The following is a 25,702-nucleotide window of genomic DNA, read 5'->3' as shown; positions in this document are numbered from 1 at the left end:
GTTTCTGTACTTTTACATTTTTAAATTTTTTCATTCAACACAAATTGATTGTAATTTTCTGGCAATCGTAATTGCCTGCCTCTTATACAAATTTAACCGTTAATATTTTTATACATATTTGTCAAATATTGTTAAAATAGCTTTGTTAAAATATTTCTTGAATATCGTCATTTTTTATTTCTTAAACCAAAAATAAAAGACATTTTTTAACATTTAAAGACCGATTTTCAGAACTGAGAATTCTCAAATTTTTTCTAACATGGAACAATGTTTTTTCTGAATGGGCTTTGAAAGAGCTGATAGTAAGCCGTCATTACAGACTAGTGATACAAAATATTAACGATTACGAGAGCAAGCGTTATTTTTAGTTCAGATTTGTATTTTGAACTATCAATGTATGTATCAGATCTTCATTTATGGGAAAAATTTTATTTTCCTCTTAAGCAAATTCACCACTCCTTTAAAATTTGAATTCCCTTCCTTTTTTACGTAGCCCATGAGAGTACAATCACCTTGGGACGGAGACAAGATTGATCTGCGCATTTTGATACCAGCAGACGCATAGCGTGGGTGGTATAAACGGCAAGGAACGAGAAAAAGAATAAAAAGTTTCCGTCACTGGCAAGACCGGTTTGGCGTCAACTGCTCTTTTAAGTCCTAATTTGCTTAATTTTTGTGAATGAGGAGAAGAAATAAAACTAGTGTTCCAGACAGGGGTAAAAAATATTTAGTTGTTTTATAAGTCCTAAGTAAATATTTAGTCCTTTTATAAGTTTGTTTGATAAGCAGGCGATGAAACGGCTCTCAATTTTCATTTGTGCTCAGGTGGTTTTTATGATGAACCTTTAGACACGGTATGAATTAAAGCACAACGATACATGTTTTCTCTTCGAAATTTCACGAGAAAAATGAATCACTCAACGGGAAGTCTGAAAATCAACTCCTGAACTAGATATAAAGGTTTTCAATTAATATTGGTTTAATGGCAAAAATACAAAATACCGCCATTTGTATAATCCGCAGTTTTCATTTGATCTGCGTTAAAACAACTTTTAATATCTCGTTCAGGGGTCGATTTCCGAACTTCCCGTTGTGAAAATCGATTTCCATTGAGATTTTAAAGAGGAAACAAGTGACGGTTACTTCTCATTCAAATCCTGTCTAGTGGTCCAATTGTTCTCATAAACTTTGTTACCTTCTACCATAGCTTGTTCACTGACGAGGAGCGTGATGAGGGGAGGTTCCAAAGAATTTTATTGAAACTCCTGTGCTGCAATTTGTTTAGATCAATAAAAGCAAATATCTCCGTGTCATCGGAGATTAGTGAAATAATCACTTTTGACAGGTTTGATACACCTTGTTTCTTTCCGAACTGAATCCTCAGAGGTTTTGATGATCATACGTGCCTCATTTTGCTTTAAATCCATATTTGTTGGACAAAGCCAGTTTACCAGGTGTGCCAGCCAGGAGGAGGCACATTGTCAGTTAAAATTAGCAACACTGTCGGTAGCATGAAATAAAATTATTGCATAAACCGTTTTATCTGCGAGGTCTGCATTTCAATCAATTTGGGGAAATGCCACTTAAAGGCGTTACTGCGAATTACGTGGGATTGTAGGTTAATCTATTCAAGTACCCATGATCGACAGCTTGTAGACTGTCTGACACGTTAGACACCGGGCCGCTGAAAACATGCATGAGACATGCATGTGCGTCAGACGTCACCTCGAAGTCAGAGGCTGCAGAAAGTGCAGGGTGTACAAAGACATTTCTGCACGACATTACTGCCGTGCGTGCTAAAGAAAATCGTGATATGAGTCCCCAAACTTTGACTCTCCTTTCAAAAATTTAAGGGAGGATTTTTAGGATAAATTTTGTGAATGTTTTTTTTTCAAATTTTCCAAAGAGTCCTACATGAAAGGCACTTGAATATTTCAATATTCGTAACTCTCCTTCAAAATAAATTTTACCAGAGAAATTTGTCAACTTCGGACGGTTCATATACGAGGTTTTAACTCCAATAATATTTAAATGATGGTCGCGGAGGTGAAATGATATCATCAGGCGTTTGAATGAGTTCATAAATAGGTAAAAACACATGTTTTTTTTCCTAAAAAATGAGACTGTTGCAAGCACAATCAGAAATAAATATCTCGTGGGAATCAAAGAGTCAGGTGGCTTGAAGCTTATTCCATGATTGATGAGGCAAATTTCTCTTTTTGACGTAGACGGGAAAACTGCACCCAACGCGTGTCATGTTCCTTGCACGATCAAAACCCCGCTGAAGCTTCAGGCATTCAACCGGTTCTGAGGCGTTAGAATACGAGGTAGCTATAATTTTAGAATCTTAATCGCTATGTTAACGTTTACACTGTAACGCACTGGAATTTGCGGTCTAATGAACACCAATACATTTTACACATCTTCAAAAAATTTTAAACGCGAAAAAAATGCACAACATAACAAAAGGTTTTGGAATCAACCTTTTTAAGCATCGTGCAGGTAAACATTTGAAATAATATTATAGCGTTGCGGATAACATTGGATCAGTTTCCACTCATTCACATTCTACTGATGAGAGTTAAAAGCTTCTTGGCAAACTATTCTCAAGGCAAGGAATTATTTAAAAAGAAACATAGTTTTCACCTTTGTTTCAGACCAGATTACCGAGCATTCTAATTTCGATGTTGTTAAATTTTATGATGAACTATTATTACATCATAATTGTTTCCAGGAGCTAAAAATCCCGCAAAAGTATACTTCTACCTTGAAAGTCTTTGGTCCCTACTCCCTCTGTGCTGAAACCCCCGCATTGAACTCTGGTAAGTGTAATGTTTAAAATGGCGGTAGTGCCAAACAGCGTAAGTATTGAGTTTTTTATTGGGGCTGTGATCAGAATTTTGAAGAATGATTCTCACCACACAGTCATCAATTCTAGGTAGTGCTAGTATTTTATTTCAGCTTTGGCGATCAATCAATTTAATCTGTGTCTGTCACCGCTAAAAAAGATTTTAAAAACCGTACCGGGGCAAAACACAAGTACAGGAGCGCAACAAGTCGCACTACCGCGCCAGGTGCCACCCACAGCATAACTGTTAAGGTCGGAACCTAGCGCAGCTGCTAAGTAGCAACGAATAATAAATGTAAATAAAGTGACCGAAGACTATGATGGATTACTAACATTATAGAAGCATACTCTGCCGTGTTTGGCAGCAACGTGTTTGAATCGGAACTGCTGAGATGTGGGAGGCCCGATAAAGGACTACCATTTAATGATCGGATAATTAGGGCACAGATAGCGAATCAAATATTCCTATTTAAAACTAGGGTAGTGGTCGCTTCGATGCAAGATTTAATTTGATGCAATGACAAGATATTTGAAAGTGATTAAAAGCAGGTTGCAAATTCTTCAGCGGCTACCCACACCGCGACTTATAAAATACAACGCTCATGAGTCCTCACTCATTAAAATCTGCTGAAGAAGGATGGCTAAAACAAGTAAAACGAGGGAAAAGTTTCCGTTAAATATGCCGTGACAGGAATTCTCGTCGAATCGACTAGATGCCTCTTTCCAGCAATCGGACGTCTCACTGAAATAATGAAAATACTATTTAAACTAGGAGATTTCCTGTTTTTTTCAACGAGAAACCCTGTCGTTGCAGAATTAATAAGAATTTCTGCTGGTCCGAGGGGAAATCCCTCTCAGTGTCGATAGTTAAAACCACGTACCGGGGTTTACAATGTCGCTTGGTCCGTTTACAAATATCCATGAAAACTTAATGCGGAAACACTGAGTAATATTATCGTAAAAAATTAAGGCAGGGACAGAGACGCTAAAATATGGCAATCAAAATAATGTTCTTACTAAAAGCTTTTCAAACTTTTAAGACTGAAATGCACCGTACTCATACTGTTTTTTGAGATATTAAAATCATTTTCCAATGTAGCCATGGCTCCACTTGCGCACAAGAGATACAACCAACTGATTGTACTTTTCAAAGGTGCGAATTCAATTTTCATTGTAGGCATGTAATGCGTATCAAGCTTGACCAAACTGCGGCCCGACTATTGAAACTATGTTGGCCCGACACGATAAGACATAGCCCTCTCTTAACCATGCAATATATCGCAATTCGATGTCTTATCGGGCTGTTTTAAACTTTCAATAATCGGCCTGCTGACCACGTCCGCGGGCAGTTTTTCTTAGCCGCCAGCAAACAGGTTTGCCGAAGAGGAGATGGAAAAAAAAACCATATACCCGCACGTGAACGATCAATCCCCAAGATTTTCCACACTATAATTTCAATCGTTCTTGAGCTTGTTTTCTCTCCTCATTTCCTTCTAAAAAAAAAGAAAAAAAGAAGAAGAAAATACTCCTTTAAGTCAATTGAAATCATACATAAGAATGATGTTTAACAATTGTTAAGATTATTCACTCTGCGGGGCGATTATTGAAATGATATCGACTGTATGTCAGCGCTTTGTCGTGTCGCGCCATCGACTAAGCAATGGCTTAGTCGATGGCGCGACACGACAAAGCGCTGACATACAGTCGATATCATTTCAATAATCGCCCCGCTGGAGAGGTTTTCTTACGCCTCTCTCTGGGTGAACCTGATTACTGGAGACTAGGTCAAAATTCCCAAGGACGCGGTATTTTTTAAAAAAGGGCGATTTGGTCTGCGTTTAGCATTTCCGTATAATTTACTTATATAAGATGAAATTATAATCAGTTGGGCTACAAGGAACTATATTGCACGTAAAGTTTAAGCACATCATTCCTTTTAGCATAAATACGTCCATATTACCTGTGTGTCATGGACACATCACGATCATCGATAAGGACTTTACACTGAAGAGAAACTTAGACCAATTTCATAAGTTTACCAGTAGTATTCGTTGCTCAGGTGATACAGTAAAGCGCACACAGCATTATTGATCAGAGGACACTGGTATTTTTACATTTTTCAATGAGAAACCACTATTCCTACCTCATCTATTAAAGCAATTATCTGTGAGATAGACTAAATGGCACAAAATTTACATGTTCCCCTTAAAATTAGGCCAGAACTAGCGGTCTCTCATTGCAAAATGTAGTCTAATTGGACGTACTGATGCTAATAGGAACTATGTGCATAGGGTTTGCGTGAGAAATAGTTCCTTTTGGTAAAAATACGTTCAATTAATTGATGAAGTGCAATATCCAAGTGTATAGTGCTCTGAAGTCGATGCTGAAAAAAATCAACCGGGCTGGACTTGAGGTGCAAGGTAATATCTTACGGAGGCAGGAGCTTTCATTGACTGATCTGTGTACCGAGGTTGAGCCCGTGTCCAACAGCGTCGCACGAGAGGAAATGTGTGGTTTGAAATTGGACGACACGATTCAAACAGGATCCGTCAATGTTAATTTTCTGGAGAAGACGTCTTGTGCGTTCATTTCGTCCTTTCTAAGATAAAATGGATTGCATTTTGCAAAAAGGAACCACTAGCATTGCAATGATGCTAAGATTGTGCAACTTCATCCTTTGCAATAAAATTGCGGAAATCGTGAAAAACTATGAAATTTAGATGGTAATTTTTATCTTAAATTCACAGTTTTTAGCGAGTAAAATAGAGACTATCAATGGATAATCGGGTTTTTCCTCCAAAACAAAAGAAGTTGCACAATCTTAGCAACATTGCAATGCTGGTGGTTCCTTTTTGCAAAATGCAATCCAAATAATGTTACCATCTTTCAACGATGCGAAATTGCTTTACAGAAAGTGTATATATACGCGAGGTAACGACTAAGCATTTCTAACTGAAAATTTCATTCATATTTGGACAAATTTAATCAAAATCAACCTAACTGCATCTTCTTCCGGGACAGAAGGTCTACGTCAAGCAAAGATGTCTACAACAAGAAAGTCCATACATTTTTAGCTACTACGAAAGGAAGTTTACAAAATAACTTCTACCACAATAATGTCTTGATTTATCAAATTTTTCCTGAAAAAAAGTCTGTATGACTGAGACCAAGAAATTCAAATGACCATGCACCTGACAATGCCAAATTTCGTATCTTGATTTATTTTTTCGGGAGCAAATGAAGCAAAATCCTAGCTTACAATTTTGTGTGTGATATCTTTTTAGTCTAGGGAAAAGTGTCAGAAAGTGTCGGGGCTGGATTTTTCTAGTAGAAAAAATGAAACACAATAGCAAATTAGGAAGAGGAAATAAAGTTAGGATGGATGGGATTAAATCCGTAAAAACTTTCAAGCACAATCAAAAATTCGAAAACATTCGAACGAATATTGCAGTTAACTCTCGGAAATAAATTTATTGTTTGAGTAGGTTTTGCAATCTTGAAATGGATTTACGTTCTTTCGTTTGATGAACGCCAACGACCTATTCATACAACAAATAGAAACAAACACATTATGGAAGTAGAGCAAGGGGAAGGAAGCGTTCACATGACGGCGCAGAGATACAACTATTCGTACTTGATGGATGTCCGTGTTGCATATGCAAAATAATTGAAGGCGCGATGGCGCGATACGTGAACTCGAAATGCTCCAGTCTATGTTGCCAGTGAAGTGTCGTCCCTTCGGGAGGAAATTAGAAAAGGACGGGACTACGTTATCTTGTTATCTTCAAATAAAATAAATGAAAACAAACACATTATGGAAATAATACTTAAAGCAAGGAAAAGGAAGTTCTTTGATGATCTACTTCCGTTGAGATCTTATAAATTTACCCCTATTACAACGTTTTTCCCTCTTCTTCTTTTTTCCCTCTCCCTCTTTTTCTCCATGTTTTCTTTACGTCCTCTGCTTCTTTTTTCTTCACTGTATCTCTTTCTTCCTTCTTTATTTTTCTCTTTCTTCCTCGTCTTTTGTCTTCCAATTCAGAAGTCAAGTCTCGAGTCTACGAAGCCCGCGTCTACCAGACTACGATCAAATGGACCGCGATCAGCAAAAAGGAACCAAGCCACATTAGCTATTGCCAAATATAAACGGACAGTTCAATTTTTTACAGGAAAAAGTTTGTGCATTCGGATTCCTTCAAAAATTTTAAAGCATTAGCTTTGTGCTATACAGAAAATTCACTGAAATTGACACAGAAATCCGCTCAACCATTTTCATGTAAAAAGTTGAATTGCCCATCAGTAAAATTTGGCAATAGCTGATGTGGCTTGGTTCACTTCTACCGAACGCGGTTGATTTCATCGTAGTATGGTTGACTCGAGCCTCGTGAGCTCGAGTCATTGGTTTCTAAATTGGAAGACAAAAGACAAAGGAGAAAGAGAAAAAGAAGGAAAAAAGGAAGAAAGTGAAGCAGAGAAAACAAAGAAGGAGAGGAAGTATAAGAAAAAATGACGAAAAAGAGGAAAGGAAGAGGGAGAAAAAAAGAAGAAGGAAAATATTGTAATAGAGAAAAATAAATAAGATCTCATCGGAGTTAGATCATCCAAGCGCTTCCTTACCCTTGATCTATTATTTTCATTTTGTGTTTTTTTCCACGTGTTTTATTTGAAGTGGTGCTTAAAGGATTACGTGAGCAATTGACCTCCAAACGAAACTTCACAAATGGGGGTACACGCACTGAAAAAAAAAATCGGTGTATTTACCAAGAAAAGGGTAAAATTACCAAGAATTCAGGGTTCTATATTTGATCCCAGTTTTTCTTGGTAAAATTACTATTTATGAAATTTGTAATTTTACCGAGAAATCTCGGTAAAATTATGGACTTTCTCGGTAATTTTACTGGACCCCGGTAAAAACGCCAATATTTTTTATCGACTGTGATAGAATTACCGAGATAAAATAGCAAAGTTACCGGGAATTGATTACCAATAAAAGTGGTATTCTTACCTGAAAAAAAAACAGTAAAAATACCGGTTTTTAGGTAAGCTCACCAGTCTGTCTTAGTAAAATTACCAATAATTGGTAAAAAAAGTGAGATGGTAAAAGTACTAACGGACCTTGGTAAAAACGCCGAGACTTTTTTTTCAGTGCGGCATCGTGGTTTGACCATCGTGCATCGCACTTTGCCCACCGTGCGGCGAGAATGAAGGAGTGGTCGAATTAGCATTGGATTGTCCCCGTCCACATCCATCGCCCCGACCAGGAATGTCCGATACTTCGATGAATCGGTGATTTCCAAGCACGCTTCCTCTCTATCAAAGACATACTGTTGGCATTCGATGTATCTCTCCCCGGTCGGAGAGCTGGTCCCAGCCCGAGCCGAACATACGAAATGTGAACGAGCCGTTTCTGAAATGGATCAACTCCATTATTCAGATGAGCCCCAGAACGCTAGTATCCTTGTTCAGACCAAGGCTCAGGTAAAAATGGACGCGTTCCCTTTTGGAAATGCCTCGTTTATGTGTTAGCGAGGAGGTAATCAAAGACGGGCGACCAATGGCACGCTCTCAATCCCGGTCCGTCCACGCTCCCCGATAACCCGATATCGATCCCGATATCAACTACAAATGATCACGAAAACGTGTGAGCGAATTTGTAAATTCAGTCTAATGTCGATAATACGCCCAGATTTATTGCGCCGATTTTGAGCCGAGTTGCGAAACTCGATCGCGACACCGACTGCAGACGCTATTGGTGCCACCTCACAGAAAAGCGATATATATCGATTTATTCTCATTGGTTGAATTGAAAGAGGTTATGTCATTATTGTTGTTGGTGTTGTTTGAATTCAGTTCGATTTGATGGAGAATCCCTATGATGACGTAAAGACTTTTAGCGTCCATTGGATGGGATACCATGTATCTGCTCAAGCGAAACTGCAATTTCTATTTAGACACTTGCTGTTTTTTGGGGTTGGCCCGAAATTTAATGCTCATCGTCTGTAAGTTTCTTGACCCCGCAAATTTTGATTTTTACTGTGGTCAATCCAACACTGAGAAGAATAATTTAGGTATATGAACCGGATGTTCTGTGTACAATATAATTCCGACTATTTGGTTTGTCAAAACGAACTTCCAGTTCGTGAAACTGAACTTTAGTGATAAAGTGAACTGATGAACGAAGTTCGGTTACATGAGCCGAACTTCCGTTACATACGACCAAATTTCTTTATTTTTTGTTTAATCTAACTTTCGTGGTTATTATTATATAAGGATTTTCAAGTAAAAAAAAAGAAATAAAAATTAATGCTATAGCTCATTTTATCCCAGCAATAATCGAGTTACAAATTCCATTATATGCAAATCATGAATATCAATGTAATTTTTCATTTTTAAAAGCTTATTTCCCATTATTTAGGAAGTCTCTTAACTTTCTTTGTCCAAGGTGTACCCTTAATGAAGTTAAAAGGAATACATTAATTCCTATTTAGTCGTAAAATTGACTTAGTATCACTAGAATACGATACACATATGAAACATTTCTCTGGCACAGGTGAAGCTAGCCAACATTTCCTGAGGGAAGGTCGCTCTAGCAAAGCACGCAGCGACTGAACAAAAAAAAGTTAAGAAAATAAACAGATTCGTCCTTGCTTAACTTGAAGGATCCCATATGTATTTGTATGAATGTACATTTCCATGCAAAAGATGAACAGGAAAAAAAATGCAACAATCATGATCATTGAAATCCAACCGCTAAAATTGTAAGAAGATTTGATAAAAATGGAACCTTCAAAGACATTTTATACTGGGTTAGATAATTTTGACTCCTTTCTTGGTAAATGAGATCTGAGTTCTTGCCAAGCGTGCTGAAAGACGATGAAATAAAACGAGTGCCAACTCAAATGTGCCAAAAACTTATCAGTTTTAATCCTTCCTCTTTCTTATTCCCGCGCCTCTGAGCTCGCGGCGTGGGCAGAGGAGCGATGTTCTTTTCGGAGTGCTTTTCAAGTACATTTGGGCACTGAGACTCTTTCCGACTCGAAGATCAGCCATTACGGATTCATTGGAACGAAACCGTAGGTTCACTTGCCATATAAGGCGTTATTAGCGAAGAGGCTCGAAGACTGCTACTTAACATGTTGGTAAATCGGGTCTCGAATGATTCAAAAATTTCTGAGTAGGAGGAACCACATACGTGACGATTATTCTCAGCCGGCGTTTGGGTCGCCTCTCGCCAGTCTCAGGCCTGTTGTGTCCGTGTCGGATCACCAAATGGACTTTTAACGTCTGTTTAAGATCGCCTTCGTGTTTCAACATTTGGGCTCCGAGATTGAAAGCTGAGAGGATCAGCTCCAGTTTGAGTTTCGTAACTCGGATCAGCTCTGACACTAATCACCGGTATTTCACGGCCACTCACGGCATTTCCTCTGCGAAAAAATCCGAAGAAAAAAGCATGGGAGGAACTGATTAAAAGATTTGCTGGTCGCTGAGACGAATGCTTCGTCGTCTGCACAACAGTAATTTCTGGACGGAGAGAAATGCCACGGGAATAAATGGATTGCTGATTTAATCATTTTGTACAGTTAAAAAAAGTGTCCGACATGTTTCAAATGTACATTTTACAATATACTGGAAAGCTAATTTAACCACGGGGGTGGTTATAGTAGCATTTTTTCTATCTTAAAATCTACATCAAAACATTTCGGGCCCTTTTTTTACTACAAAATTGATGAATCAGCAATTTCATTTTTTCCGTGTTTTTCGTAACTTTTACGAAGCAATCAATAACTCGACATGTGGTATGGAACACATGTAATGGGCCTCGAGACAAAGTATGAATTAAATCATAACGCTACTTATTTTCTCCTCAAAATTCCACAAGGAAGATGAATTCTGAAAGTCAACTCCTAAAACAAGATTAACGTTGGTTAAATGGCAAAAACCAAAATGACGTCATTTGTATAATCGAACTTCCATTTAATCTGTGTTTATAAGAATCGTTGATGTCTCGTTCGGGAGTTGATTTCGAAACTTTCCATTGTGTGAATTGTTTCCTGTGTTAAAGTTAGGGGTTGAATTGTTCCTGAAAAAGGTGAATTGTTTCCTATGTTAAAGTTTTCCTAAAGTTAGGGGGCGGCAAATTTTGCATTTTTTTAAAATGTGGGTATAAGAAAAATCGGATTCAGAAAAAAAAATTATCAATGAGAAAAGGGAATAAAATCTCTCTTTCCTGAGAGTATTTCAATTTCTAATTTTGTCGTTTTTCGGTGATACAAGAGACATCATCTTTAATTCGTCGAGTTAAGAGAGGAACTAAACTCGCAATTTGGCCTGGAGCTCAGCACAGAGAGGAATGATGACGAGGACTTGAGATGAAAGGGACAAGCCCTCGGTGCAGCCAGCGGTCGGCATGTAACACATATTAGCGCCTACAAGATTGCATGAATACTTCACGCACTGCGTCAGACACAGTGTGGTCAGTAGCGGTCGGCGTGAAACGCATAGCGCCTACAAGACTCCAGGAATACTTCACGCATTGCGCCAAACACAGCGCGATCAGCGCGGAGCAGCGGCGGAAGTTAAAATTATTAAACCACATTTATGTTTGTTCTTTCATAATATTTTGGTTCATTTCTTATAAATAGAGGACCTTGTCCACACAGAGATAGGTTTATGGAACTTAACTTTCGCGTCAAGTTGCGTGAAATTTTGCTAGTAGTGTTGACAGGGCCTTCGCAAAAAATGTATCCAACACGAGTAGGTAAACGCGTCTTATGCACCCCTCCTCCTCCGGCACATTCACTTGATGGTTTTTATTGATATTTCAAAACGAATGAGAAGGGGGCGGCAAAATACAGGCGGCCCATGGGCGGCATGCAGGTAAATCCGGCCCTGCATATGAGGGTGTTCTTCTCGATGGTCGATAATTTATTTTCGTTTTAAATTAAATTATTCGTATCAAAATACAAATAAAATACAGGACTCTTTCGACAAGTACGCAGTACGCCATACAGTCGCTGCTCTAAACTAGTACTTATCGACAAATTTCTTAGATTGATAACTTAATCTAATTTGATAACTTTATTTACAGCTCTCAATCTACTGTCTTGATCTGGTACGTCCCTTCGACCTACAGCTAATAATGGTCGATATAAAATCAACTCGTGTGTGTATAAACGGGCTGTTAACAATATGGTAATTATTAGTAAAAATTCTTGAGTCTTGTTTCTCTATGTTATAAACATCATTCAGAGTTCATGATTTTTCTGCAGTTATATAGGACCCTTTAAAAATGAAGCGCTCAATCCGCTGAAGAGTACCCATGTGGAGAAGAGTGCAAAATGAGAGAAATCTGAAAACGTTGAAAAAGTTGCCTACCTCATGAATGATGGAACCTGAATTGAAATAGTGTGATTTTATCGCACTTTAATTTCAGTTGAAAATAAAATTGACTTCAACGATTATTTGCAAAATTATTTGCTCGATTCGCGTCTTCAGCTTCATGATGAGAATGACACTTCCCCATTAACGACGGGCTATTGTGAGTTGGGTCCTCCTCTCGGGCAAAAATGAGGCGAAGTTTAAGAAATTTTTATTGATTTTTTTTTTATTTTAGAGATGGTGCAGAAAATTATATTGTCGACCGTGCATGGCAAAACGTATTTCAGTTTTCTTATTCCGATATGTGAACGAGTGCAATATTAGTTCATTTTACCAAATAATATAGTTGAATCAAGAGCCATTCATCATTTTTTCATTCATTGCATGTGACAGAATGTTGCGGCATCTTTGAAACTACAGCGTGGCCGCGATTATAGTTTGAAAAAATAAATAAATAAAAGGTGTTTGAATTTGTCGTTTCTTAGACGAAAGAACGTAACTATATTTCAATGTTGGAATATTTCCGATCGTAAATTGAAGTTTTGAAGGTAGCTTTGTTAGGACGTTTTGGACTGAAAATTTGACTGGGTTTTCTTAGGATCACTTCAGGTATCAGCAACATTTTGGACAGAAATTGAGCGGTTTACGTTAATTTTGTAGTTTTGGAATTTAAGTACGTTTTTTCGTCGGGTGAACGACGGATAATGGTTTTTAATGAGCAAACTTCAAAAAATCAGAACTGCGGTATAGTCACATTTTAGGGCGTTTTTCACGCAAAATTTTTTAAACACACTTTGGTAGCACTAGTAACAATCTTAATTTGCTTCGCTTAGCCTTTAAGTCCTATTCACACCGTAGACGCTGACATTTCAATTCCGCAAGTATTTCACAAATTTGGGCAAAAGACCACTCACTTTTCCACCTACTCGCTTACGGGACCCTTTCCCTTCCCCAAGTTCTACAGTTCGATGAACACCTCGTATAACGGAACAGCAAAAGGCCAGGGCAGGGCGGAGAGAAGGCGGGGATACCGAGAGGAAGGAACGGTTAATAACTCAGTGAGTACACCAGTCAAGTACACTACTCGGTTATTAGCAGCGGCTTCTGTATACTTGTATACGTTACCATTCGATCTGGTAATATTGAAGTTGAGTGGTGCAGTGGCACTCCTACCGCGACGCTATCTGTTGATCTAAGACGGCACTTCTCATTACGCGACTCCGGCACCTCGACACGGTCGCCAAATACTCGAGGAATATCGGGATATCGCCGTGGGTTCAGTCGGTTCTTCGCGAGATCTGCCGGGAGGGCACCCAATAGCTCTTGCTCCTTCTTCTTCTTTTACCCGCATCTCGTCTCACCTATAAAAAGTGTGAAAAGTTGCGTCTGCAAACCGGACTCCTTCCTCGCTACTGTTATCAAGATATTACCTCAATTAGCTGTCACGACGCCTTTTCAACACTTTTTCAGGCCTACTGCACGGCGCACGGCATCTCGCAACTGCGCAGAAATACGCTCTATCGCCGCTCTTGCGTCTTCCGTTTCCCTTCCCACGCAAAGGTGCGATCCCAATTTATGAGCCTTTTTTTGAAAGTCCCGTCTTCCATGTCTCGCACAGAAGTTGTTAGCTACTATTCAAGAGATTTTTGCTACGTGCTAGATGTTTCCACTCTTCTTTGAGAGAGGATGAAATCAGGGAAGGAGGAGGAGAGGGGAGGATGATAGGAGAAGGGGGAGGAGGAGGAGTAAGAGGAGGAGGAGGAGGTGGGGGAGGAGGAGGAGGAGGAGGAGGAAGAAGGGATTGGCGGGAGAATGAGATGAGGAGGAGAAGCTAGGGGGAAAGAAGATGAGGAGGATATGAGGATAAGGGAGGAGGGAAAGAAGATAAACGAGGAGAGGGAAGTGGGAGAAAAAGGTCCTTCGCGCCTTTGACATCTAGGATGTTTCAAATACTAATAATGGACCGTGCGATGGGGTTAAAAAGGTATCATAGTATATATTGCCTCGTCAAACAGTTTTACTTAAAACAAGGCAGGTATGACGTGATACACAAGTGGGAAATTGCTGTTTTCTGCATTCATCAGTTCAATAGTTCCTCGCTTGCCAGAACACCGAAGGTGACCACTTAAAGCTAAAGTAAGTGGTCGCCATAGTTGGACGTATTTCTGCAAAACGGAACCAGAGACAGATGGAAAAGAAGAGGTTTGCTCGTTGGTCGAGGGCCGTAAGAATGAATAGGAACTATACAGCGCTTGTGACGACAGCGGCGAAGAAGCCGGCGCCGTGGTCGCTCGTGGTCCGCATTAGCTCATGAGCCCCGTGCACAAAGCTCTTTTCCCATACACACGGCTCATGAGTGCCATATACAGTTGGCGCTTGGTTCCGTTTGATATAGAGGTAAAATCTCGCTTTCCACTTTTCCTAAAGGCAGCTTCTAGAGCACACTATTCCCACTCATCTATAGTTCCGTATAGCAGAAATACGTCGAGTTTTGAGGATAAAAATGTACACTGAAGAAAAAAAAACACATTGGATCTAGAGTCCAGACTCTTGAAAACATCGACAAGAAAAAATACTATTGATTCAATCATATTTTTGCTTAAATCAAAAGAAAATCCGCTCAAATTAAGAGGCTTGGTTCTTGATTTAAGCAAAAATCCGATTGAATCAAGAGTATTTTTTCTTGTCGATGTTTTTAAGAGTCTGGACTCTAGATCCAATGTGTTTTTTTTTCCAGTGTACATTTTTATCCTCAAAACTGGACGTATTTATGCTTAAATCAAAAGAAAATCCGCTCAAATTAAGAGGCTTGGTTCTTGATTTAAGCAAAAATCCGATTGAATCAAGAGTATTTTTTCTTGTCTATATTTTTAAGAGTCTGGACTCTAGATCCAATGTGTTTTTTTTTTCCAGTGCAGGTTTGAGGATAAAAATGTATATTTCATACGGATCGAAGGTTGGTCTTGGAGAGGGGTGGTGAAGGGGGGGGGGGGGACCGGACAAGACAGGGAAAAAGGAGCCCGGAGCTGTTGTCGGACGACGGAGCAGCCTGGCGACCGGCTCTCGAACGAGGAACCGCGCCTTGAGAGTTGAGATAGGTCGACCTATCGGAGCCTCGGCCCGGGGCTCGCGGTCCCACACCTTAAAACTACCCACGTGCTCCTCCAGCTTAACTTGCATCATTCACCGATGTTTCAGTCTCCAGATTGAAATTCCCCGCCGCGGTCCGCTCTGCCTCTCGACGTCCTTCGCGGCTCTTCGGTGCTTCCGCTTTCCCGGTCTCCAGCGATCATCGATTGTCTCCTGAAAAAATCCCTCGGGAATTGTCTCTTCCCGATCGGAGCCCGTTCGGTCGTAATCGAGAGGATACTTGGAAAATAAAACGGAGATAATAACTCCACGTGTGTCGATACTGTTGGGCTTTTCTACAGCGGCCATTCGGGAAAAAGATTGGTTCCTTCCTGATATAGATCTTTCGTTCAAGGATAACCTAGAAGATAGCTGGAAAATTAACGAATAATATCCAATACTGTGGGATTTGTCCATCGCAGTTGTCCGGAAAAACAAGTTGTTTCCTATAGATTAGGATCCTTTCGTTCGGAATCCAGAAGATACCTACAAAATAAACGAAGATAAATATCCGTGTGTGTCTCAATGCTGTGAAGCTTTTCTATCGCCGACTGGAAAGTACACATTTGCACAGTGCATACCCTTGCGTGTGCTGCTTTGTGTACGTCAGTGTTAGTGTTCATGAAGGAAAACAGACTTTCCTGAATGATTATGTCCGTTCATCGAAGTATGACCCGAATATGAGGTAATAACTGAAAAATAAACAAAATTACAAATCCGCGTGTGTTCAAATTTCCGAGGAATTTTGCCATCAATTATTGTGGAAAACTGGTGCCACCACAGCGCTTATTGTGTTGCCTGAAGTTAGTGTTATCTGAACGTTAAGGAAGGTATACTTAGCTACCTCGGTATTTTCCACTGGCATTCGTCGGAGGATAACTTTAAATAATTGAAATAAGTGATAAATCAAGAAGCTGCGCAAGTGTTCAATTTCGTGGGCGTTACCTTGGGCCTTCAAGGACTGCAAGGAAATAATCTGGTGCCAAAATTGCACACCCTTGTGTGCTTTTACGAGTGTTTCCGGGTACTAGTGCTTTGTGAAAGTTAGGGGAAAAATTCATCCATACAATTAACGACGAAGGGTGTTTTTGAAAGTCATGTGGAGTTAATTTTTCTCCTAGAAAAGTCTCACTCTTCTGATAAATATACATTTCCCAAATTACTGCACACGCAATTTTCTCTATAAGCGCAAACGGCTTAAAAGGACCAACTTTCTACATAATGATACTTTTAGAAAGAACAAATAAAATAAACAATAGTTATGTGCTTTTCTGAAACTTCGCGTTTTCAAGCTGAATACCCTATCATTTCTGACTGTGCATCGACTATCCAGTGTCAAATTTGAAACAATGTAGAGGCTCGTACTTGAAAAAGAGGTGCATGATAGTGAAGGATTAAAATACTTTTCGTCACAGATTTTAATTTGATGAGTGTTCAAACAATTTTTTGAGAAGTCGATTGAAATTCCATAATATACAACAAACGCGCCGCTAAGATCACAAATTGTTATTCAACATAATAAAATCATCTTGCAATTCAACAATGGATGGACGATGGACTTTTGAAAATTCGGCAATTACGAAGATTACATAGTGCTAGAGGTAAGTTTGAGTCTCTACATTTACTTTTTAATGCAAGTAAACATTTGCCCCAGTATAAACATTTATTGTATAAATGTTATCCGAAGTTTATGTTCTTCAAATTAAGACCCATTTCCTTGTGTAGGGCAACAAACACCGATAATTTTCCAATCATGTGGCATTTTTGTATGTGAACCAATGTTGTTTTCTTCATCATTGACAAACTAAATTCCTATAGTTTATTGAGATTTCTTCTTCTCTTGATAAAATGATGAATTGACGTTGTCAATAAAAATTCCCCATAGTATAAAATGGTAATAAAGCATAACTAAGAAAACAAGAAATCATCCCACCTTATACAGAAATAGATAGAAGTAAAGCACCCAAGCTACCAGCTTGGAGACAGTTGCAATACAGCTAAAATAGAGGGAAACGCCTTGATACAACTATATGTGTTCAAGAGATGTCCGTGTTGCATACACACAAAAAAGTAGGCGCTACGGATAACTCTTCCAAGCGGCAACGCAAGCGTCACGTTTACACGAGTCGCCACCGAGGGGCGCACCTGCAAATATAATACCTCCAAATTTCTGCGGGAAACTTCAATTTTTGGGAGGAAAAAAGGCAATGTGGATTCAAATTCCACATGATAATCATAGAGGATGGAATGGTGAATAAAAATCAGAGATCGAATCACAGCTTTGCTTTTTTCCAATTCTGAAGAATAAATAACGCGCAAAAATTTCGAAACATAGATTGAGAAGCAAGGCTTAAAAAATTTTCAATTGAAATGCCTTTGAGACTTGTTTTTAAATGAAAACTTTCATCCATCATAAACAAATTTTTGTTCCCTATTTGTTGCCGATTTTTTGCTCTAAAATTTTCTGGAATAACCATCTATGAGCTGGTGTCAATATTAAAATTTTAAGTCCTTCGACACAGGGCCGGATTAACCTACTTGCCGCCCATGGGCCGCCTGTATTTGGCCACCCCCTTCTTATTCGTTTTGAAACATCAATAAAAACCATCAAGTGAACGTGCCAGCAGGGGTAGGGTGCATAAGACGCGTTTACTCGTGTTGGAAACATTTTTTGGGAAAGCCCTGTCAACACTACTAGCAAAAATTCACTGAACTTTGCGCGAACGTTAAGTTTCGTAAACTTATCTCTGCGCGGACAAGGCCTTCCATTCATAAGAAATGAACGAAAAAATTATGAAAGAACAAACATAAATGTGGTTTAATAATTTTTACTTCCGCCGCCGCGCCACGCTGCCCGTACTGTGTTTGGCGCAATGCGTGAAGTATTCATGCAGTCTTGTAGGCGCTATCCGTTTCACGCTGACCGCAGTGACCTCACTGTGTTTGATGCAATGCATGAAGAATTCGTGCAGTCTTGTAGGAATGTAGGCGCTAATATGTGTTACATGCCGACCGCCGCGCCGAGGGCTTCTTCTTTTTATCGCAAGTCCTCGTCATCATTTCTCTCTCAGTCGCGCCGTTCCTGGCCAAAATGCGTGTTTGGTCTCTCTCTTAACTCGATTAATTAAAGGTTCTGTCTTTTGTATCGCCGTTAGACGACAAAATTCGAAATTACTATACCCTTAGGAAATGAGAAATATTTTTTGTATTTTTTTTTAAATCCGATTTTTTCTATACCTACATTTAAAAAAATTGCAAAATTTGCCGCCTCCTAGATTTGCCGCCATGGGCCGCGCATCTTTTACAAGTAAGACAATATTCCCTGTTTTGGCTGAATACGTCAGATCATATTAATTACATTAGTCTAATTTTGAAGGGAACGCGATTTTAAAGAAGTTGATGTTGCCTCTCTCTAGGAAGACGGCAGCGTTACTCATCGCTTGAGTATTTCTAACGTATCAATGCATGTCATCAGACACATGAAGGCGCGCAACACATATTCAGCTTTCGTTTGACTGCAGTTTCCCAGGAAAAGTTTTCCACTAACGCTTGTCGATTGTTTTTCTGGAAATAGCTTATGACCCTTGACTTATCTTGGCTACGTTAAGGCTATGAGCTAGTCACACAAAACTCGGTCTCTTGGCTCCAAAAGTTGATGCCTTTAGCTGAAACTCGGAGAAAATATAAATTAGAATAAAAAATTCAAAGAATCCATTTCCGTAATTTGCGGAAAAATGCCTCCTAGCGCAAAGGCCCATGGGCCCATTTTTTGAAAAGCGCATCAACCTTAAAATCGTCAAAATAATAAAAAAATACGAACCTCAGTATTTTTACTTTCTCCATGCCGGAATTACATTCTTGAGAAGAGAGAAATACTTGAGAGACCGACTCAGCGAAGGCCCTAAAAGTATCCATTAAAATATTTGACGTGTAGGCCATAGATACACGATCAGCTCGATTTGCTCGAATCTTGCATGTCTTATTACTGAGCCACTCCCAGCGGCTACCGTCTGGAATATGCGTTGGTGTGGTACATACTCTGTTCCCTATCCAGAGGCAATAATGTCTATGTTTACAATCTGTATATTATAAAGATAAATTCAATATCGCACACGCGATACCAGAACCGGTAGACATTGATCACGGTGCTCTTTGCACGCATACGCACCGCGAATCAATGGTTCTCAGCATGGTCTTCGCGGAACCTTCAAGTACCAGGGGGTCCTTCTTTCCTGGTCGCTACGCAGCCCGACCCTTCATGAGCCGCTTCGTGGCTGTAGCACCCTGGAACATAATGTGAAAATGTGAAGACATAATGTGAACATAATGTGTAAGCGGGTTACCTAGAGATAATCATCTTCCAGAAGCTGAAAACATGAGAATAGTTCCTTGGGTCAACGATGACAAAATCGAAAATTGCAAGAATGGTGATAATACTCGTAGAGTTAATGGAATTATATTGAGTTTCAATGCTTGACCCACGTTTTCGCCAAGCTTGGCTGTACTTCCCTTCTTAAATTGGTCTTTAGAGAGGAAGGGGGAGGGTGCATATTTGTGCACTTGGAGTGTTAAATTTTCTAATTTTCATTTAAAACTTATGGCAATAAACAAATAAGGAAGTAATTTTTTTCTAAAAAGGTGCCAGTTTATTATAAAGATAGTTTGAAACAAATACCCTTGGCCTAAGAAGAAAACGGACTTAAAGGACCTCGAACTAAACGAATGTAATACTAATTAGAGAAACCAAGTAGTTTTATGAGCTCTTTATTAAACTTTTTAATTTCTTCATCGTGCTGAAAATAAATTGATCGTTTGATGTTTATAATTCCAAAGAAAGTATACGTCAAAATTTCAGTTTAACATTATATTCCAAATTCATATGACGGTTTCTGTCTAATATACAATTGAGCACCTAATTATTCTTCACCTCATAATAAGAGTATCGTTAATATAATAATACCACGGAAAAAATGACGGGGAAAAATGAATCAGTGTGAGGAAAAACTACTGGCATCAAAATCTGACATTTTTTCAAAGATTGGAAATATATTTAAAGGTACTTTTCATAAACCTAACTCTAGGTTTTTAGGTAACTTTACCATGATTATTTTCTCACAAGGACTGAATTAGTTTGTTGCATTGAAATTCAGACTTCATTCTTCTTGTTGTTCAGGCGATTTCACGTTCTCTAGTTCTAAAACTTTAGGATCCATTGAGTCATTTTCTCAGAGTTTAACTTGGCTGAGCCCCCTGCAGTCTAAGATTGACTGATCGGCAGCAATCATGTTGGAAGTAATTAAGACAAGTGCTGCCCTCTCGAGTGAAAAAGGCGTATGAGCGTCCAGACGTTGTCGAATTTATTTCACTGTAAACTACCATTGCCTATTAACAGTCGTATGTTTTTATGGTTCAACAAAAAATATTCACAATTTAGTCGAGGGTCTGAAAATTTCAAGATAAAATATTCATAACTTTTCCCAAAAATCTTTATTAAAGTAAAGAAGATTTGACAATATTTCAATGCCCAAGCGGTATTCTTTCGTGTTATGGTAAAAACGGTGAGGGGTCAAATTAAAGCTCGGGGACGTCGAAAAAATATGTATACATTACGCTAAATGTTTTATTTGTATGAGGAAGTATTGCTCATTAATTTAGGTCAATCACGCTCAACTTTGAGAAAAAGCTCCTTTGTTCGACATTCAGATAACAACAGACTATTATCCCATCAATCTAATGAATTGATCTATCCGATGATTAACACATTTACTATTTTATAGTGGATATCCTCCTCATCCAAACTCAACCTGTCAAAAAGCCATACATTTCTTCCAGCCAGTTCTATTTATGTAGCAATCAATTTTACTGGTGGGATTTTTAAAATTCGCAGCTTTTCTAAAAAACTCTCTTCTCCTCAACTTTAAAGTGTTTAAAACCAGTTTGCACGTGGTAAATTTTAGTTTTCAAGGCTGGCTAAGTTTTTAAGTTTTTGTCGCATGATAAGGATGTCAAAATTTGAAGCGTTGTCTCAAGGTGGGTCGCCTCGCGTTGCTCTTTCGAGAGTATTAAAAAATTAATTTTCGGTGCATTTTGGTGTAGGTAATTCAATCATGAGCGAGGAGTTAATTGCTTCTTTGTAATGTCCACTGCGAATAACTCTCAAACCTCGTATCTCGTTTGCGTTGTTTAAAAATCTCTGCTCCCATTTTATTTTTTTAAAAGAGAACAAATCAGCAATATTAATTGAATTTCTTAAAAATATTGCCTCGCACAGAGAAGAAAAATCACGGGAGATTTTAGGAATTGACTTTGAGTATAGTTTTGGAACGTCGCAAACCAGCATACGTGGTTTAGGAGTTAATTTCACCATCGATATGTCATTTCTCATGATCCAATTTTAGAGAAAAATATCTAAAATTTCGCTTGTTGTTCTACTACTGCAAATGCATCGAAAAATTAGCTATTTTCGAGGATAAACACAAAAAACACAACTTCGGACAACATCAGCGAAGAAAAAGTGCTGGGGTTTATCCTCAAATATAGTGATGTTACCTCAATTGATGGATGATACGGACATTCCCGATTTATTGTGCAGCACCGCAACTAAAGTTGGGATAGTATTACGATATTTGGGTCAGTAACCTAATGTATTGGAGTTCTACCACAATTAAGCGGAAGTGTCCGTATCATCCATCAACCCCTGCCTCTGTTTTTCCCCGTGAAATACTTTCCTTGTCATTCAAATGCGATTCAATTTGAATGCTTAGCCAAAGTCTTAATGTGATTAAAAATTACAACTTGCTACTTGAAAACTTGTTTTGTGCTTTATAAAATTTCAACCACTCTTAAGGTTGAAAAGGGCCATTTCTGGGCATATGTTTTCTCACCTTAAATTTTATGTGATTAATTTTACATCGATTAGCTGATTAAAGTCTTTTCAAGTAAAAATTGTGACTTTTGCACTGAAATAAAGAGGAAAATTCATTTTTAATTCAACTTCCGTGAACTTGACTTCATCAGAAAATCGTCATTGTGCGGCATCAATCGGATGTATCAACGGAACATCAATGGACTTTAAAACCCCATTTCTCTGCTCTACAGAATCAATTGAATTCTTCATGAGCAATTTTAGACTTGATTTAATTTTAAACCTTAAAACTCGTTTTTCACAAAATACAATCAAAATTAGTGGTAATAATGTTTTTAATCATGCCACCTCACATTATTCACCATGAAAGCAAGAAGTGGTGCACTTACCTCAGGGACACTTTCCTTCCCGAAGTTGTCCGTAGCTGAATACGATTAATTGAAACGCGCTTAACAGAAAAGTACCAAGCCCTAATCAACGATTGCCAAATTTAGTTAAGACAATTTATTTTCTCAATAGAGAATGTTTGTGCGGATTGCTTTGAAAATTTGAAGGAATCTGCTTTGTGTCATGCAGAAAATTCACTGAATTTTGCTCAAAGATCCGTACAACTCTATTCATGTAAAAAAAAGTCTCACAACAACAGCGGTGAGGCTCTGTCTTGTTTCTTTTCAAGTTTCCTTGTTTCGCGGTTAAAAAAGCGTTGTAATACTGCAAAACGTCCCGAGTTTTTTAGTATATGTTTTTGTGGCCTCAGTCCCATTTTAAGCTGATTTTGTAAAAAATTAAACCGTCCAGTTAAAGACAAAAGCTGATGTGGCTTGGTTCCTTTCTACTTAACGCGGTCCAGCTGTGTTACGCCTTCGATGCGTTTCGACAATCATTTCGATCTCGAATCTAGGAATCGATCAGATCAAAACCAGGATCCACCCAACACGCAAGTTGAAAGCGTCACACCGTCGAAATAGAATCGGCGACCTTTTTCTCGTCGCGTCTGTGCAATCGTTATGCCCTGGTCAACGTAAGTCCCCGTTCGCCAGAGCTAAGTCAGGCGAAGCGAAGAGCAACATGTTTTAAGACATTAATACGGAGAGGTGCGAGCGTCGTTGTCGGATACGCAAAAAATCTCGGAATGGGCCTGTTGCATGCACGAGATACAGCCGCGCGAATAGACTTATTAGAGGTTAAATGACACGAAAATTACGATGGTCACATTAAAAAAGTCTGAAATACACTCCTTACTGCGCAATTTACTTTGTCAGGAACGCGCTTTTTCAAATTTCCCGCGTCTGGGGGCAGTTTTCTAACGGAAACAATTAACGGCAACTCGCGGCTATTTCCGGTCAACTAAAACTGACAACATAACCTAAAAATCGGAGCTCGTGATATCGTGAAATGAAATGTAGAAGGATTGCGTTGGATATTTAAAAGTTGATCGATTTGGTTACCGCATAAAGCATATATGGACCACTATAAGAGATGGAGTTGGGTTTGTAAACAAACTGAGGGAAAAAATAACAACAACAACAACGACGACTCGGCATCTTCCGGAAATCACCGTGCCCGCCGTTTGCTCGTTTCCGGTGATTAGAAAACTGCCCCCAGACGCGGGAAATTTGAAAAAGCGCGTTCCTAACAACGCAAATTGCGCAGTAAGGAGTGTATTTCAGACTTTTTTAATGTGACCATCGTAATTTTCGTGTCATTTAATCTCTAAAAAGTCTATTTGCGCGGCTGTATCTCTTGCATGCAACAGGCCCATTCAGCCTCTCACAATCGGTTGGCTAACTCTAGTTTGACAGACTCGAGTTCTTTGGTCACCAGGCATCGAACGACCAAGATGGAGATGAAGAAAAAGAATATTTAAAATAGGAAGAGGAAATTAGTAATACAAAGTAGAAGAAAAAGCGGAGAGGGAGAGCAAAAATAAGAAAAACTATTCTATCTATTTTCATTCTTCCTCCTTTTCTCCTCCTCCTTTTCTCCTCCTTCTTTTCTCCTCCTCCTCTGCTCCTCCTCTGCTTCTCCTCCTCTGCTTCTCCTCCTCTGCTCCTCCACTCCTCCTCCTCCACCTCTCCTCCTTCTCCTCTGCTCCTCCTCCCTCTTCATCTTCCGCTAGCTTCTTCTCCACCCCCTATATTTCCTCCTCTCTTTATTCCTTTCTCTCGTCCTCAACATCATCCTTTTCTTATCTTCTCCTTTCTCATCGTTCGTCCGCCTCATTTATTACCGTCTAATGACCCTCTTCTTCCTCACTTCCTCCTTCATCTTCTTTTTCTTCTCATCCTTTTTCTTTCTTATTCTCACCCTGCTTTTTATTACAATTTCTTCTCTTCTCCCTCTCCTTCCTCCTCTTTTCTGTACGCCAATTATTCTCATCATTATTTAACCCCTTCCTATTCTTCCTGCTTTATTTCTAGTTTTTATTTTTCCTCCGATTCTTCCACGCTTTTTTTCCTCCCCATCCTATTTCCCTCCTCCCTCCTCTTCCTTTATTATTCGTCTTTTTTTTCTGTTTTCCCACTTCTTTCCCTTTTCCTCTTTTTTCCTCAGACGTTTCCTCTGTTTTTCTTTCTTCCGTTCTCTGATGCGGTCCTGATTTGACAAACGCTAGGAGAGTCGTGAAACCAGGATTTAATATCAATTTGTATCAACTTGACAACATGGCGGGCCGGTCTCCGTGTTGCGGGGGCGTAAGCCGCAAGTCCGGCGGGACGTCAGCCGCGGAGGGACGTCGTGATTAACACCCCAGCGCAGGAGACGCGCCTGCCCGAAGGGGGGGGGGGGTGAGGGCAAGAGCAACGGCGCAACGACCAGCGGTCATCAGTCGCCCGTAGTGACAAGTGGTCAAATCGGATCCCGTTGCTTTTGCAGAATGACTTTGCAACTCGGAAATCCTTCTTAAACTTAAAGCGATGACCAAACTCCAAAATCACAAGTAGATAATAAAGGTTATTCGGAGGTAACGATCGTGCACAAATAACACGGTCCAAGAATACGAGTACGACAGAGTAAACAATTTAGAAAAATGGGTAATTAAAGCTAAAATATTGAAACACTATCAAAATAGGACGTTTCGAGCCGTAACAGGCTTATTTTTAGCTGGAGGCTCAGTTTTCAGCTGCCTGTGGCAGCTCTGAAAGTCCTGCGTGCCTTTTCGGTGTCTTTCAATTTAACTTTGTTTTACTCATTTTTCAAGTTTTTATACTGTCGTGTTTGTACGAGTAATAACGTTCATTACTGTGTAAACTCTACTAAGTGCACAGAATAAACGCCAAAGTTCATTTTCCGCCTTATTTCATGTTTTCGTGTGTAAGCGACAGTGAAAGTTGATAAACTGGTTGGAAATTGTCGGATGTTTTTTGTCTCAAAATGATTGCGAAACGCTTCTTTATGACCCGGTTCTTTATGATTCAGTGTTGAGTTTTTGTGAACCAAGTTCCGTCTGCGCGGTACAATCGCATATTAAAAGGAATGATCCC

General features: G+C 39.2%; 1 protein-coding gene across 1 annotated transcript in view; it reads left to right on the top strand.

Annotated features, from left to right (window-relative positions):
• The first annotated feature begins 15,253 nt into the window (after positions 1 to 15,253).
• Positions 15,254 to 25,702, top strand: part of LOC109032959 (uncharacterized) — a 51,964-nt gene continuing 41,515 nt past the window's right edge. The window contains exon 1 of the mRNA XM_072302329.1: positions 15,254 to 16,956. The gene's annotated coding sequence lies outside the window, so the exon portion shown is untranslated. The remainder of the gene's footprint in view (positions 16,957 to 25,702) is intronic.

The sequence above is a fragment of the Bemisia tabaci genome, chromosome 7, assembly GCF_918797505.1.
Source record: "Bemisia tabaci chromosome 7, PGI_BMITA_v3".
Taxonomy (NCBI): domain Eukaryota; kingdom Metazoa; phylum Arthropoda; class Insecta; order Hemiptera; family Aleyrodidae; genus Bemisia; species Bemisia tabaci.
The sequence above is the reverse complement of the archived record's forward strand: the minus strand, read 5'-3'. Positions and strand labels throughout refer to the sequence as shown.